A 14,679-nucleotide genomic window follows, 5' to 3' on the forward strand; every position below is an offset into this window, starting at 1 on the left:
TCATTGTCAGGGCCGCCCGGGGGGGGGGGGGGGAGAGGCAAGTGGGGCAATTTACCCCAGGCCCAGCAGGGGCCCCCACGAGAGTTTTTCGGGGCCCCTGGAGCGGGGTCCTTCACTCGCTCTGGGGCCCCGGAAAACTCTCACGGGGCCCGGGCCCCCGGAGCTTCTTCGCTCCCGGTCTTCGCTGGCGGGGGGTCCTTCCTCTCTGGGATAGAAGGACCCCCCGCCACCAAAGCGGGACCCGCTGCCGGAGTGCAGCCAGGTCTTCGGCGGTAATTTGGCGGCGGGGGGGATCCTTCCGTTCTGGGACCCGCCGCCGAAGTGCCCCGAAGACCTGCGGTGGGGGCTGCACTTCGGCGGCGGGTCCCGCTTCGGCAGTAATTTGGTGGAGGGGGGTCCCCGCCGTGGGTCTTTGGGGCACTTTGGCGGCGGGTCCCGGAAGGGAAGGACCCCCCCGCCGCTAACTTACCGCCGAAGCAGGGGCCCCTGCCGCTGAAGACCCCGGGCCCCTGGAATCCTCTGGGCGGCTCTGGTCATTGCCTGCCCATCCAAAAGTCGGGACGCACCCAAATTTCCATTCCTAGCTCCACTGAAGGTAAGAAGAATTCCAGTAGTGTAAAATAACAGTTGTGATCAGAATCAGCCCAAAAGCTTAATTTTAAAGGAGAAACAATGTAACCTGCCCATTTTCAATAACAGCCTATGGACTGTAGAATACTGATATGTTCCCAACTGTCACTGTTTCTAAAATCATTGGTCTAAATCCATGTTCAGTTTTTACACAGTTCTTGCTCAGCTAAAATTTCCATTGACGTCTGTGAGGAAGGATTTGGCCCATTGCTGTTGGATCACATGGAGTCATAAATATAAGTGTCATGTGGTGATGAAGCCTGCTGTCAGCCAGGTTGGCTTTTAGGAATTGTTATAAAAGTCCATGCCCTGTGAAGGACATGAAAGGTATCGACATAGAACTGTTGAGGTGCTCTAATGGCACTGTGCTGAGTCCTTAACATATGATATTCTCTCTTCTATAACTATGAGCTCCAAGAACTGCATAGCAGTTAAGTGCAGTAAAACGGGCTTGCTGAAAACAATGTTTCAGTTTATCCGGTACTAAGAACCTAAGACAGGAAAAGGCTTGATCCTGCCCATCAGTGCCTGATGAATCACTGTGCATTTTGGAAAATTAGTTATACTTATCTGCTTAAAAGCAGCTGCTGCTTTTCCAAAACACGTGACACATGTTGCTTGTTGGGAGACAAAATGGAGTTCCTCTCTTTTTTTTTTTCCTCTCTCTGACTCTGACTCTGGATAGTTGAGAGAGAATCAGAATGTCATTTCATTTGACACCCGAGAGCTAAAACCTGTATGCAGGTCTGTGACCAACCTTGGGCATGTTATAGAGGAGACTGTCTTGAGCTCTGATGCATGGAGAGTGAGGTAGATGTTAATCTGCTTGGTGCCTCTTGAAGATGTGTTGAAGGGCAGAGACATTAGTGACTGTTTACTGGAAGGCACTTGGTGGAAGATGAGCATAGGAATGATTTAGTTGGGAAGGGTCCAATGGGAAATGACTCTCAAAATGAAGCCCCCTAGAATCTCAGAAGGTAATTGGAGATATACCAATCTCCTAGAGCTGGAAGGGACCTTGAAAGGTCATTGAGTCCAGCCCCCTGCCTTCACTAGCAGGACCAACTTTTGCCCCAGCTCCCTAAGTGGCCCCCTCAAGGATTGAACTCACAACCCTGGGTTTAGCAGGCCAATGCTCAAACCACTGAGCCATCCGCCATCATTGGATCAGGGAAAGCTCTAAAGAAAAGTTGTCTTTGATGTCTGATAGTTTCCCCTCACAGAGCTGTCACCAGGCCCATTCCACCCAAAACCCCAAGTTCACTTTGTTTTCTAGATACTAGTAGGGATAGACTTTCTTGGGGTGTTTTTGTGTGTGTGTTTTAACATGTTTTTAATTTCTCCGGGGTCTAAAGCATTTTATTTTTTAAAACAAGAATAGTTGCAAAGGGACACTTAACCTCTTGAGCACCTCTGAGCAGCTGGGTGCAATACCACAGTGTCTCTGGCAGGCTACCAAGTGGTCTTGGTGAGTTAAGTGTCCTGGCCCTTGAGCCAAGTCAAAAAGTCCAAGTGAACCTCTTCCAGGGTGTTAAACTGTTTATTGGACTCTAGTATCAGAGGGGTAGCCGTGTTAGTCTGGATCTGTAAAAGCAGCAAAGAGTCCTGTGGCACCTTATAGACTAACGGACGTATTGGAGCATGAGCTTTTGTGGGTGAATACCCACTTCGTTGGATGCATGTTGGACTCTATTTTCCCTCGCTAGGATTTTCAGTCATGGTTCTGGGCCCTTTAAATTCAGTCCTTTTGTTCGGGCTCCCAGATCAGCTGTGTCTCCTTATTGAGGGTTATGTCCCTTTACCTGTGGCTGGTAGGGGAACCTGGACTTGTCAGCTACTCTGGGTTCCATTCCAGGGACTCTCTACACAGCAGCCATGTGCTGATCAACTTCAGTCCTTCACTGCTATTTCCTTGGGCCTCTTCCTACCAGCCCCTCTCTCTAGCGATATCTCAGGGCCAGTGTCCTCAGGTTCTTCCCTTTGCAATCCCAGCTGCATAACTCTGTCTGATTGCCAGGCTCCTTTGGCCAGAGAGGCGCACCCTTCACTCTGCTGGTCCCAGCCTGGAACTGAACTACTGAGGCCAGGGAGCATCTCTTTTTATGGGCCAACAGGCCCTGTTTGTTTATTGTTAGCCCTCGGAGGACCAGGTATCTCTAGCTTTCAAAATGGATGCTCTGGAGAGTCTTCTCTAGGCAAGCTTGAAGGACCCACCTTCCCTTCTATGTTCCTCTCAGCTCACTACTACTTAAAGTGGGGTGTAGTAGGACCATGGGAGCCCAGAGGGAGCCACAAAAGCTGAATAAACCCTGCCACACCAGATTTCAAAGAAGCCTCCATTTGAAGTGACAAAACTCATTGCTTGCAATACAATGTGTTTTAATACTCTGAGATCACATTTGTACGCTATCTGTATGTGAACATGGAGGGTTTTGCTTGCAGATGCTATTCAGTTGTGTGCACAAATGACTCCAGGCATAGGGCCAGATACTGGCCTAGCCTCAGCTCCAGTGAGGCAGTGTAGCACTAAAGCCAGCTTAGGTGTCCACTGGAGAAGTCCCCCTGCAGAGAGGAACCCTTGTGTGGCTGGCGAACCAGAGCAGCTTCTATGGCACCTTCATTCATGATTGTTACTGCAGGGACTGCAACCTGGTATAGTCTTATTTGTGGATGTGAGTATTGATTACTGATTGATCTCTTAGAGTGCATTGGTTAAAGAGTCTATTGTCCTCAGGAAACAGCATCTTTAACTACACTGGGATGCCCCAGCTGTGTGCCCCTAGAGGCTGGTAATTGTCCTAGATTAGAGCAGCTGTCAAACATCTCTAGTTTATGCAGGGGTTGGCAACCTTTCAGAAGTGCTGTGCCGAGTCTTCATTCATTCTCTCTGATTTAAGGTTAGAAGGTCTTTCTCTAAGTCTATAATATATAACTAAACTATTGTATGTAAAGTAAATAAGGTTTTTAAAATGTTTAAGAAGCTTCACTTAAAATTTAACTAAAACGCAGAGCCCCCCGGACTGGTGGCCAGGACCTAGGCAGTGTGAGTGCCATTGAAAATCAGCTTGTGTGCCGCCTTCAGCACACATGCCATAGGTTGCCTACCCCTTTGCTAGGGGCTGGCCTAGCATCTGGATAGACCTGGGATCAGGAGTGGTGGCCACTGTTGAACATTGTCCTCAATTATGCAAAGCGCTGCTTCAGCCACTGTTGCACTGGCCCACAACGTTGACTTGGCTGAAAGAGGCCTTGTTTTGAAATTTGGTCCATGCATGCCCAGAGCAAACTAGCTCTATGGTAAGAGTGATTCATTCTTTCTCTGTCCTCCTACCCTCCCCTTCCCACCATGCTGCACTAAAGGTCAGCAAGCCTGGAATGAGTCATCCATATGTGCTTGGTGTTTGAACAAGGGGGAAATGGTATTAAGGTTAAAACAACAACAATCTGTATTGGAAAGAAATGCCTTAAACTAATCAGTAAAAATTAGTGTTGTTTTTTTAAAGTATAAGCAGTAAAGTCTTTGGAGCACTGGTGTATTGATTAATAAAAAGGTTTAGGGTAGGGTTACTGTATTTGAACATTGAAAAAAGAGGACACTCCACGGGGGCCCCCAGGCCCCGCCCCTTCCCCAAAGTCTCCGTCCCAGTCCCGCATCCTCCCCTGAGTGTGCCACATTACCCCCTTCCCTCCCAGCCACCCAAAACAGACGACGCCTCCTCCCTGGGCTCCAACTTTCCCAGCTCGTGCACTCCGCGCTGGGTGCTTTCCCCCCCCCCCCCCCAGCAGCTGGACCTGGGGTTGGGGGGGAGGGAGTTGCTTTGGGTCCCAGGCCTTCTCCTCAAGCTGGGCATCCTAGCCCCAACACGCTCCCACTTGTGAGGCTGCATCCCAGCCGTGGGCTCCCTCTCCGGCCAGGCTGGAGCAGAGAAGTGCTGCGTGCGTGGCCTGGGTCTTGCTCCCGGGCTCGGGGGGGCCCGGCGAGGCTGTAGCAGCTGAGGCTGGGCGGCCACAGGAGGTGCTGGAGTGTGGGCCCTTCCCAGGGGAAGAGGGGGAGCTTGGGCTCCCTGGAGCCGCTGCCACACAAGGAGAAACTTTCCCCTGCACTGGGACCCTTCCCCCTGCAGCAGCTGGGTGGGGGAGGGAGGAGAGAGGAGGTAGCCTTGGCTGCATGAACCGCTGGCAGGGAGCTCCTTGCACGGCCAGCGTGGAGGGGGGACACTGAGGCTCTGCCAGAGCCGCGGGGGATGCTCGGAGGAGGGAGAAGTGGCCGTGGGTTCCCCATACCCGCAGCTGGCTGCAGAGATGTCACTGCTCCTAGCCATGGGGCGCAGGGTTGCAGCAGCACTGGGGGGGAGGAGGGGTTGCAATCCGCAGGCTGCAGCGAGCTGACACCCCAAGCGGAGAGAGAGGCAGTGGGTAGGATTATCATATGTCTGTATTTTCCAGACACTTTTGTATATTTAAAAATCCTCCCAGATGGCGATTAACAACTAAAAAGCTGGACATGTCCAGGAAAATATGGATATATGGTAACCTTAGCTTGGGTTGGGTCATTGAATGTGTAGATCTGACTGAAGTCCTTCCAGGATCAGGCCCTTGGTTTATGGTTTGGGGGGAGGGAGTAAAAAGGAGAGTACTTTGAAATGGTGATAAACCTCATATTGATTTGTAATAGCATGAATCACAGTCAACCAAAACAGTGAAATAGAGCAGGCATAGTTAGCATAACTCAAGAGCTAAGTGAAGGTAGCATAGCAAATTCCATTCGATCAAGCAAGCTCCTCCATTTTGATGTTGAAGGTAAAGATAATTTCACAAAATTCAGGGGAAGTGTTTCATCTTTGACACTCCAAAAGTTCTCATGAAATCACAAATGCAAAGGGTGGCAGAGATCTGTTTTGCTATATTTTCTGCTGTGGACATATTCTCACTCTTCCATTTCCAGCATCTGCTGTCGTCGTAGCTTATCTTCCTTTATTCTGTCGTCATGACTAAGTACTGCTGGCTTCTTGAAATAATCTGAGTTTATATGTTCTCATCCTGATTCTAATCCCTCCTGCACCAGAAAAAAGTGTGGTCATAATATGGCATCTATATGAGCTTCCCTGCATTGCCTGACCAATGTGCTTAATCCTAGCATATCAGGGTTGGAAGGGACCCCAGGAGGTAATCTAGTCCAACCCCCTGCTCAAAGCAGGACCAATCTCCAACTAAATCATCCCAGCCAGGGCTTTGTCAGGCCTGACCTTAAAAACCTCTAAGGAAGGAGATTCCACCACCTCTCTAGGTAACCTATTCCAGTGCTTCACCACCCTCCTAGTGAAAGTCTCCCCCCCCCCCCCCGCAACTTGAGACCATTACTCCTTGTTCTGTCATCTGGTACCACTGAGAACAGTCTAGATCCATCCTCTTTGGAACCCCCTTTCAGGTAGTTGAAAGCAGCTATCAAATCCCCCCTCATTCTTCTCTTCTGCAGACTAAAGAATCCCAGTTCCCTCAGCCTCTCCTCATAAGTCATGCGCTCCAGCCCCCTAATCACTTTTATTGCCCTCTGCTGGACTCTCTCCAATTTTTCCACATCCTTCTTGTAGTGTGGGGCCCAAAACTGAACACAGTACTCCAGATGAGGCCTCACCAGTGTCGAACAGAGGGGAATGATCACGTCCCTCGATCTGGTGGCAGTGCCCCTACTTCTACAACCCAAAATGTCGCTTCCCTTTTTGGTAGCAAGGGCACACTGTCAATTCATATCCAGCTTCTTGTCCACTGAACCCCTAGGTCCTTTTCTGCAGAACTGCTGCCTAGCCATTCAGTCCCTAGTCTGTAGCAGTGCCTGGGACTCTGCACTTATCCTTGTTGAACCTCATCAGGTTTTTTGGCCCAATCCTCTAATTTTGTCTAGGTCCCTCTGTATCCTATCCCTACCTTCCAGCATATCTACCACTCCTTCCAGTTTAGTGTCATCTGCAAACTTGCTGAGAGTGCAGTCCACGCCATCCTCCAGATCATAATGAAGATGTTGAACAAAACCGGCCCCAGGACTGACCCTTGGGGCACTCTGCTTGATACCTGCTGCCAACTAGACATGGAGCCATTGATCACTACCTGTTGAGCCCGATGATCTTGCCAGCTTTCTATCCACCTTATAGTCCATTCATCCAGCCCATACTTCTTTAACTTGCTGGCAAGAACACTGTGGGAGACCGTATCAAAAGCTTTGCTAAAGTCAAGGAATAACACATTCACTGCTTTCCCCTCATCCACAGACCCAGTTATCTCATCATAGAGGACAATTCTGTTAGTCAGGCATGACTTGCCCTTGGTGAATCCATGCTGACTGTTCCTGATCACTTTCCTCTCCTCTCTAAGTGCTTCAGAATTGATTCCCTGAGGACCTGCTAATGCCCTGGGAGGCCACCACCCTAGATGAAATAATGCAGTTCCATCTTCAGTGACCAGTTTTTAAAATACAATCAAATGCTGCAGGAAAGTTTTTAAACTTGAAGGGGGTTATTAGAGCTGCAATTTGCTTCTAATTCTTAATTCCAAAGGGCAGAAGTAATTTGCAAATAATGTAGACTACTGCATGCTCTCACTGTCTCCTTTGCAAACCACTAGTCAAATCCTGATGTGGATTTGGAAAAGTGAGTTTAGTGAGAGTCTTGTTTGTCCACATCACTCCTGGTTGGCTGAAGAGGCTGCAAGAGCAGAGGGTGTTCATTTGCCTTGGCAGAACTGTATAGGGAAGTTTGTACACTGCTAATCTGCATTATTCTTGGCTCAAGCCCAGCATGTGATTATTAGTCACTCACTTTAGTGAGTACACATTCCATCCCAAATGAAACACAATACTGGTACAAAATCTTTGCTCCTGGGCTGAAAATACTTTTGTGCCAATAAGGCTTAGCTTCAAATATGTTTAACAATTTGATTAAAATTGCTGTTAATGCCTCTTGTTAAAATGACAACGCCGATAAGCCCTCCCCTGTACTGAACTGCTGGGTGCTGCTGTAATATAATAAAATCAAACACTGCAAAGCTCAACAACATGAGCTTAAAATAAACGTGTGCTTACAAGCTGGTGTTAGAACATAGATCTGGCAAACCACCAGATTTTTATAAAACTACATAGGGATAGACTGTGTTCAGCCTTTGCACAGAAGCTGAGAGCACTCAAGAATCAATCTCTCCCTCCGCGCCCCCCCCCCCAGTGTGGGATGCAATGGAGCCCTTGGGGGGCAGTCACAATAGTTGCACTTGTACAGAGGAGACAGTCTTTCTACAATCTCGGGGGGGGGGGGCTGCAAACCACCACAAAGAGGAGGATGCAGAGCCATGCCCCCCTCCTGTACTGGTCTGTAGGGCTGACCTAGTGTAATATGGGGAGCAGTCTGGACCCTTCCAAGATAGGATATAGCTTGAGTACTCCTACAGCCTACATGAGAGCTGGGGGAGGGATTGTGTCTCTGATTGTTCTTGGGGTGCCCAGGACTGATAGTCACATTGTTACCTTCAATGATAGGGAGACTTGCATGTGCTTAATTGGGTGTTCAGCTCCCTGACACCTCTAGCCTGTTAGCCACCCAAAGAATCTCCTCTGGGCTGTGCTAGCCCCTACTTTGCCTTGTAGGTTACCTATAGGTGTACCCAATCTGAGTCCCTTTGAAACATTCCTCTGTAGTGTCCAGCCCCTTATCCACTGGGTACTTATAGAAAAAAAACAGATCTGCTGTCCCCAGGGGTCAGTGTACACCTCAGTGTGTTTTGATTCATTTCTGGATCGGTTCCTTATATAATACCACAGGACTGAGTTACAGTAAAAACAATCAAGTTTATTATCAAAGTTCAGAATGTAAGAGATACTAAGTAAGGACAATGCAAACAGAAGGGCTAGATAAAAAACACAATCATAACCTGATTCCCAGAGACTAAACTTAAGAGGCTAACCTCCAGTCTAAAGAAGTTTTTCACCCAGTTGTCCTTTGCAGTATTTCAAGCAGAGCAGGTTGTGATCCTATTTTCATTAAGGTAACTGCACTGCCAGATTACTTCCTAGGTGCAGAATAAAGGAGTATCTTCCTTGCCTTCTCTTATCTTCTCCAAAGTTTCTTGTTTGTTCTCAGAGTCAGGAGGACTCCCCGCAGCTTATTCTCTGGCGAGCTGCCTCCCACACTGCTGTCCTTGTATGTCTGGTTTTGTTAACTTAGACTGAGGGAGATAGGTGAATAAACATCCTTTGTCTGGTAGAAAGCTGTTTGACACTTCTGCCTTGACAGACTTTAGGAACATATTTTCTGTATACAGAGAACTTTTTTAGATAGTGTGTACACATGCGTTTCACAATTATATTAATGACCATTGTGACCCTGTCTTTCATTTAAGATCTCATTTGATTTTCTTTGTTGGAACCAGAATGTACATACCAGCTTCAGGATATTCTTGTATCCGTTGGCATTGAGGAATTCTTAAGGAATTCTCTGTGGCAGAGCTCTCACTGGGGCAGCACTGACCCACAGCATGGACCAGAATTTGAAGTGGCCCTTTAGAATGTAGCTCTGCTACAGAGAGATTCTTCTCCATATTCAAAACTATTCTGCTGAAATAAACGAGAATGTGACTCCAATGATTGGGTAAGCAACATCCTCACAGTGTCATTTAGTGCTGTGCAGAGAGTCTTCAGTGGGGCCTAGGCCTTGTGTGGGCCCTCTGCTCAGGGGAGAATTAACTCACCCATCTCACTGATGACCAGGCCTCTTGCAGGCTCTCTGCATGGGAGTAAAGTTTGCCCTATGTAATGACAATGCTGCTTCACAGTAGGTGCACTTGGCTTTCAAAGGGAAACTGAAGAATAAAAGCAGTAGTAGAGTTTGAGTTTTAAAATGTCTTGGCTCCTAATCTGACTTATAAATAAATTAAGGCAGTGCTAAATAACTGTTCTTGTGTTTTCAAAGGGATATTATTACACTTCTGGGTAAAGTTACTTTGCAAATTACAGCTTACAAATTACTGTTTGGGGGATATAAGTGCCAGGGGATGGAGGGGTGCTCCTCACCCGTATTTACTGAAGGGAGCAGAAATGAAATGGAAAACAAAGGATCCTCTAGCTCAGCTCTCACCTGCCATCATATACCGCAAGACCTCCCTTTATTCCAGGGTATACATAAACTGCACAGAACTGTGCTCTAGTGCATAATAAGGCATGGCTGCTTTGCATCCTGCCTCCCTCACCCAATGGAAGGAACAGAGCTAGCTCCACCAAGCATGGGGCCTTCTGTCCTGGGGGTTGGGCAGGGTTTGCCCCTATGTGCAGACAGTAACATGTATCCTTTGGCTTTCTGTGGATTTTAATTGTTTGTGACCCTTTATGTCAACTGGCAAAGGGCACACTCAGCATGCTGTTGTCTGAGTGTTTAGCCAAATGGCATCTTGTAAGGTATCCTGTTAATAATTGGTGATAGGTTGGTAATGAATATTATTGCATGGTGTTTGTTTATGAAGAGTTATGTATTTTTGCTAGTAATATGTTCTTAAAACACGTTGTGGAGGCACGTTGTTGTGATTAAACAAAGTTGTCCTAGACAAAAGTCGTTATAGCTGTTTGCCCATGTCTCCATTGTAAATTGAGTAAGGAGATGCGGGAGACAAAGAGAGTACATCGAAGGTAAACAAAGTAATCAAACAGAGCAAATTCACAGGACAGTGAAGAAGACAGACTGGCATCTGCACATCAGTAGGGGAGAGGAACTTTGGGTTCCATTTTAAAAGGCCATGGACTTTCTTTTGCTCTACTTATATTTTCCATTCCTAGTTATCCATCACTTACGGGACAGAAGAGACAGCACCCTCTCATTCTGTGAATGTTCGCTCCTCCTACCAGAAGGGCTGGTGCTGCTGATAACTCGATGGAAGTGAGAGAGCTGTTTCAGCAAACATTGTAGCTTGCTAAAGTTGAGTCTTAGGCCAGGTCTACACCATAAATTTACATCAGTATAAGTGCCTAGTTCAGGGGTGTGAAGAATCCACACCTCTGAACAATGTACTTATACCCATCTAACCTCCAGTGTAGACTGTGCTATGTCGACAGGAGGGCTTCTCCCGTCGACATAGCTACCGCCTCTTGCAAAGGTGAATTAACTATGCCGACAGGAGAAGCTTTTTCCTATCAGCATAGTAGCGTCTTCACTGAAGCACTACAGCATTTTAAGTGTAGACCTGCCTTTAGAAACTAAAAAGTGTGTATATTCTGTTTTGTTTGTAACTCTTTGGTTGTCTTAGTGTCACTTAAATCTGCTTTTTATTAAGAAACATTCTTAGCGCTGAGAGAGTTTTACTGTAAACTATATTTAAGGTCCAGTGTGTCCTCAGCGAGCCAACGGGCTGGTGTGTACACTGTCACTTTGAAGGCAACAAACTTAATTTTTGTTGGTGTCTTGTGAGAAGGACTGGACACTGCAGAAACACATCTCTGGGAAACTGGGGACCACTGAATGTTACCTGCAAGGCAGAGTTAAGAATGGCAGAGTCTGAAGGAGTTTGGTGCAGCAAACAGGCTGCTGTGACAGCCTAAATCCTCAGGTTCAGTTTCACATCTCCTTCCTCAGGGTGTGCTTTATTAATAACAGACATGGAAAAGGCAGAAAGTACCATGTACGGTTGTGTAACAAACTTTCCTATTTTTCGTAAACTTGGCAGGAAGAAGATGCATCCTTCCCCTGAGGTCACCCTTTCCTGGCTATTTTATAGACAGATGGCTTACTGTCAGTCACATGCATGCTCGCATCTAATTACGTGTCCTGTGACCTACAGCTCAAAGCATTCTGAGGTATACATATGTGCCCCAAGGCCCAGTGTCCTGTTAGAGGTGTAAGGAGCTCTCTTACATTCTTATACTTGCTACCGCTGTGATGGGGAGAATATGACTTCCTTCTCCTCTTTGTGGAGGTGGGTAGGCAGGCATGCACAGGAAGTGAGATGAGCCATGACTGTCATGGCTTACTTCCCCCATGGAGCAAGTGAGCAGTAGGGATTGAAAGGGAAAGGTTATGCTTAGGGCCCTACCAAATTCATGGCCCATTTTGGTCAATATCATGGTCATAAGATTTTAAAAATAATTTTCATTATTTCAGCTATTTAAATCTGAAATCTCAGTGTTGTAATTGTAGGGGTCCTGACCCAAAAAGGAGTTGGGGTATATGTGTCACAGTATTGCTACACTTACTTCTGCGCTGCTGCTAGCTGCGGCACTGCCTCCAGAGCTGGGCAGCTGGAGAGTGGCGGCAGCTGCTGGCCGGGAGCCCAGCTCTGAAAGCAGACCCACAGCCAGCAGCAGCACAGAAGTAAGGATGGCCTGGTATGGTATCGGTATGGTATTGTCATCAGCTGCCACTCTCCAGCCATCCAGCTCTGAAGGCAGCACAGAAATAAGGGTGGCAATACTGCAGCCTCCCTAAAATAACCTTGCAACGCCCCCCCCTGCAACCTCCTTTTTGGGTCAGAACCCTGACTTTGAGAAACGCTGGTCTCCCCCCATGAAATACATATAGTATAGTGTAAAAGCACACAAAAGACCAGATTTCATGCAGGGAGACCAGATTTCACAGTCCACAATGCATTTTTCATGACCATGAATTTGGTAGGGCCCTTGTTATGCTGCAGCTGGAGGGAATCCAGCTTGGGTTGACATACACGTGCTAGCTTTGATCAAGCTAATATGCTAAAAACAGAAATGTAGCCACTGTGGCATGGGCAGTGGATGGACTAGCCGTGCAATATCTACCTAGGGTGCTGGTTGAGCTTGGACTCAAGGCAACCAGTCCCACCACTATGGTTACGCTATTTTCAGCATGCTACTTCGATCAAAGCTAATGTGTATCTCCACCCAAGCTGAGAATTACAGCTGTAGCTGCAGTGTAAAGTACTCTGACTTGCGGGTGGAGCCCTGGTCTGCTTATGGGGGTAGAGCAACTACATGTTCTCCTTTATGCTGTTCGAATTCTATTACAATTTATCCCTAAGAAATTATCACCTTATTAATCCAGGCACCCAGTAATTTTCACAAAAACTAATCAAATAATCTTGTCCCACTTTTCAGCAGAGATTTAATAGCTGGCAGCTGCAATGAGATCATATTACAAAGACTTCATTATTTTTACAAAATATACTACAGTGCCTTTGTTAGTATTCTGGGAGGTTTTATCATTTAATAATTTGAACAACACTTAGCGTTTTGTTCATTTATGATATCCTGGAGTATCTCTTGTGTTGGAATAGGTTACTTAGTGTGGAGTCTAAAGAACGAGGAGTACTTGTGATAATCAGGATGGCCCATTTCCAACAGTTGACAAGAAGGTGTGAGTAACAGTAGGGGGAATAGTTCTACTTTGTGTAAAGAGCCATCCACTACCAGTCTTTATTTAAACCTAATTTAATGGTGTCCAGTTTGCAAATTAAGTCCAGTTCTGCAGGTTCTCGTAGGAGTCTGTTTTTGAAGTGTGTTTGGGTGGGTTGGTTGGTTGGAGAATTGCAACTTTTAGGTCTGTCATTGAGTGTGGAGTCTGTTTTCCATACCACTTGTGAGATGTCCCTCTTTCTTATGCTGTTCTATATATTTATGCCCCCAGTCATCCCAGTGCTCTTCAATGAATTTATTCTCATAACATCCCCAAATTTTAGTGATGTAAACTGAGGCAGTTAGATCTCATGACTTATCCATAGGCACATAAGATGCTTGTGGCAGAGCTAGAACTTGCATTTCCATCTCTTCTGTCCGCCTCCATCACCATAATCACAAGGCTGTCCTTATGACACACATTAGGCCTTGCATACTCAAAATATCTATTGACTGTACTGAGTTTTGAGTACCCAAGGAATGAACTGGCCCTTTATTTATGTAACTGATTAGTTGTCTTTTAAGAACCATTCTTAGTAAGACAGTAATTTATTAGTGAATGTTTACATTTGGATTTAATCCTTTTAAGAAAGACGGTAAATGGTAGAGCATGGTACATTATTTGCCATAGCTCTTTGTCTTATGCATTAGATTTAAGAGATGCATTCATAGCAATGCTACAGTGGCTTCTGTATTGCACAAAGCTTTGTTGTAAAATAGCAGATTTGTATGTGTCATAACCACTGTAATACATCATGTTCTAAGTTGCCTTGTGTTCCCACTATATAAACAATCTAGTTATGTACTGATATTAGTCATGAAACACTGCTGATTTGTGACTGTTTGTTTTTATTGCAATGCAAAGTGATGAGATCTCACCTTTTGTATTGAGAACAAAGGTAGTGAACTGGGGGAAAGAGATATTGATTTAATAGTATCAGAATAGGGGGAATATGAGGTCTTTCCCAAATGGAAGTACGACAGAACAGAGCACATCACCTAACTGGGGATGGTAGCAATTTAAATGTTAACTTGTTTAAAACACACACAACCAGAACTCTTGTTGATATTGGTTCCTTATAGGAATATAGTTCTGTTAGCAAATGCTGAGATCTGCTAGTGACATTGTCATGCCAGCAATTTACTCCCATTTTCCCCAAACTGCTTACTGTGTTGATAATGATACTGTGCATCCCTGCTGGTAATAAAGGGGCAGAAGGAGGACTGTGTGCAAATACCAGCCTCAACAATGAAAAGAAAGAAGGAAGTAAAATACCCTAATATGGGTCTCATTTGCATGGCTTTTGCTGAAATCCTGGCCCTACTGAATTTATGGCCAGGTTCCACTGACTTTCAAAGCATGAGATGTGCCTGATACAAGCAGAATTCATCTACCTGCTGGGACTTCCTCTAAATAGTCTCTATTTGTTCATTATTTACAATTGCGCACACATACCTTCCTCATAAAGATTTTAGTAGAGCTGGACAACATTTTTCTAAATATTTTTTTTAATTTGAAAAAATGGCCCTCTTTAAAATGTGCTTTTAAAAAAAATTCATAAACCTTTGGGATCCTTCTGATCAAAATAATTACCAAAATTCTTCACTTACTGAAAACCACATTTTATAAATGAAAAATTAGAATGCTTTTGATTTTAAAA

At 45.8% G+C, this 14,679-nt stretch overlaps 1 protein-coding gene across 8 annotated transcripts in view; it reads left to right on the plus strand.

The window, feature by feature from the left end:
* The window catches only part of AGPAT4 (1-acylglycerol-3-phosphate O-acyltransferase 4), a 123,830-nt gene that overhangs the window by 25,897 nt on the left and 83,254 nt on the right, over window positions 1–14,679 (plus strand). The window lies entirely within an intron of this gene.

Source organism: Mauremys reevesii, linkage group 3, assembly GCF_016161935.1.
Source record: "Mauremys reevesii isolate NIE-2019 linkage group 3, ASM1616193v1, whole genome shotgun sequence".
Taxonomy (NCBI): Eukaryota; Metazoa; Chordata; order Testudines; family Geoemydidae; genus Mauremys; species Mauremys reevesii.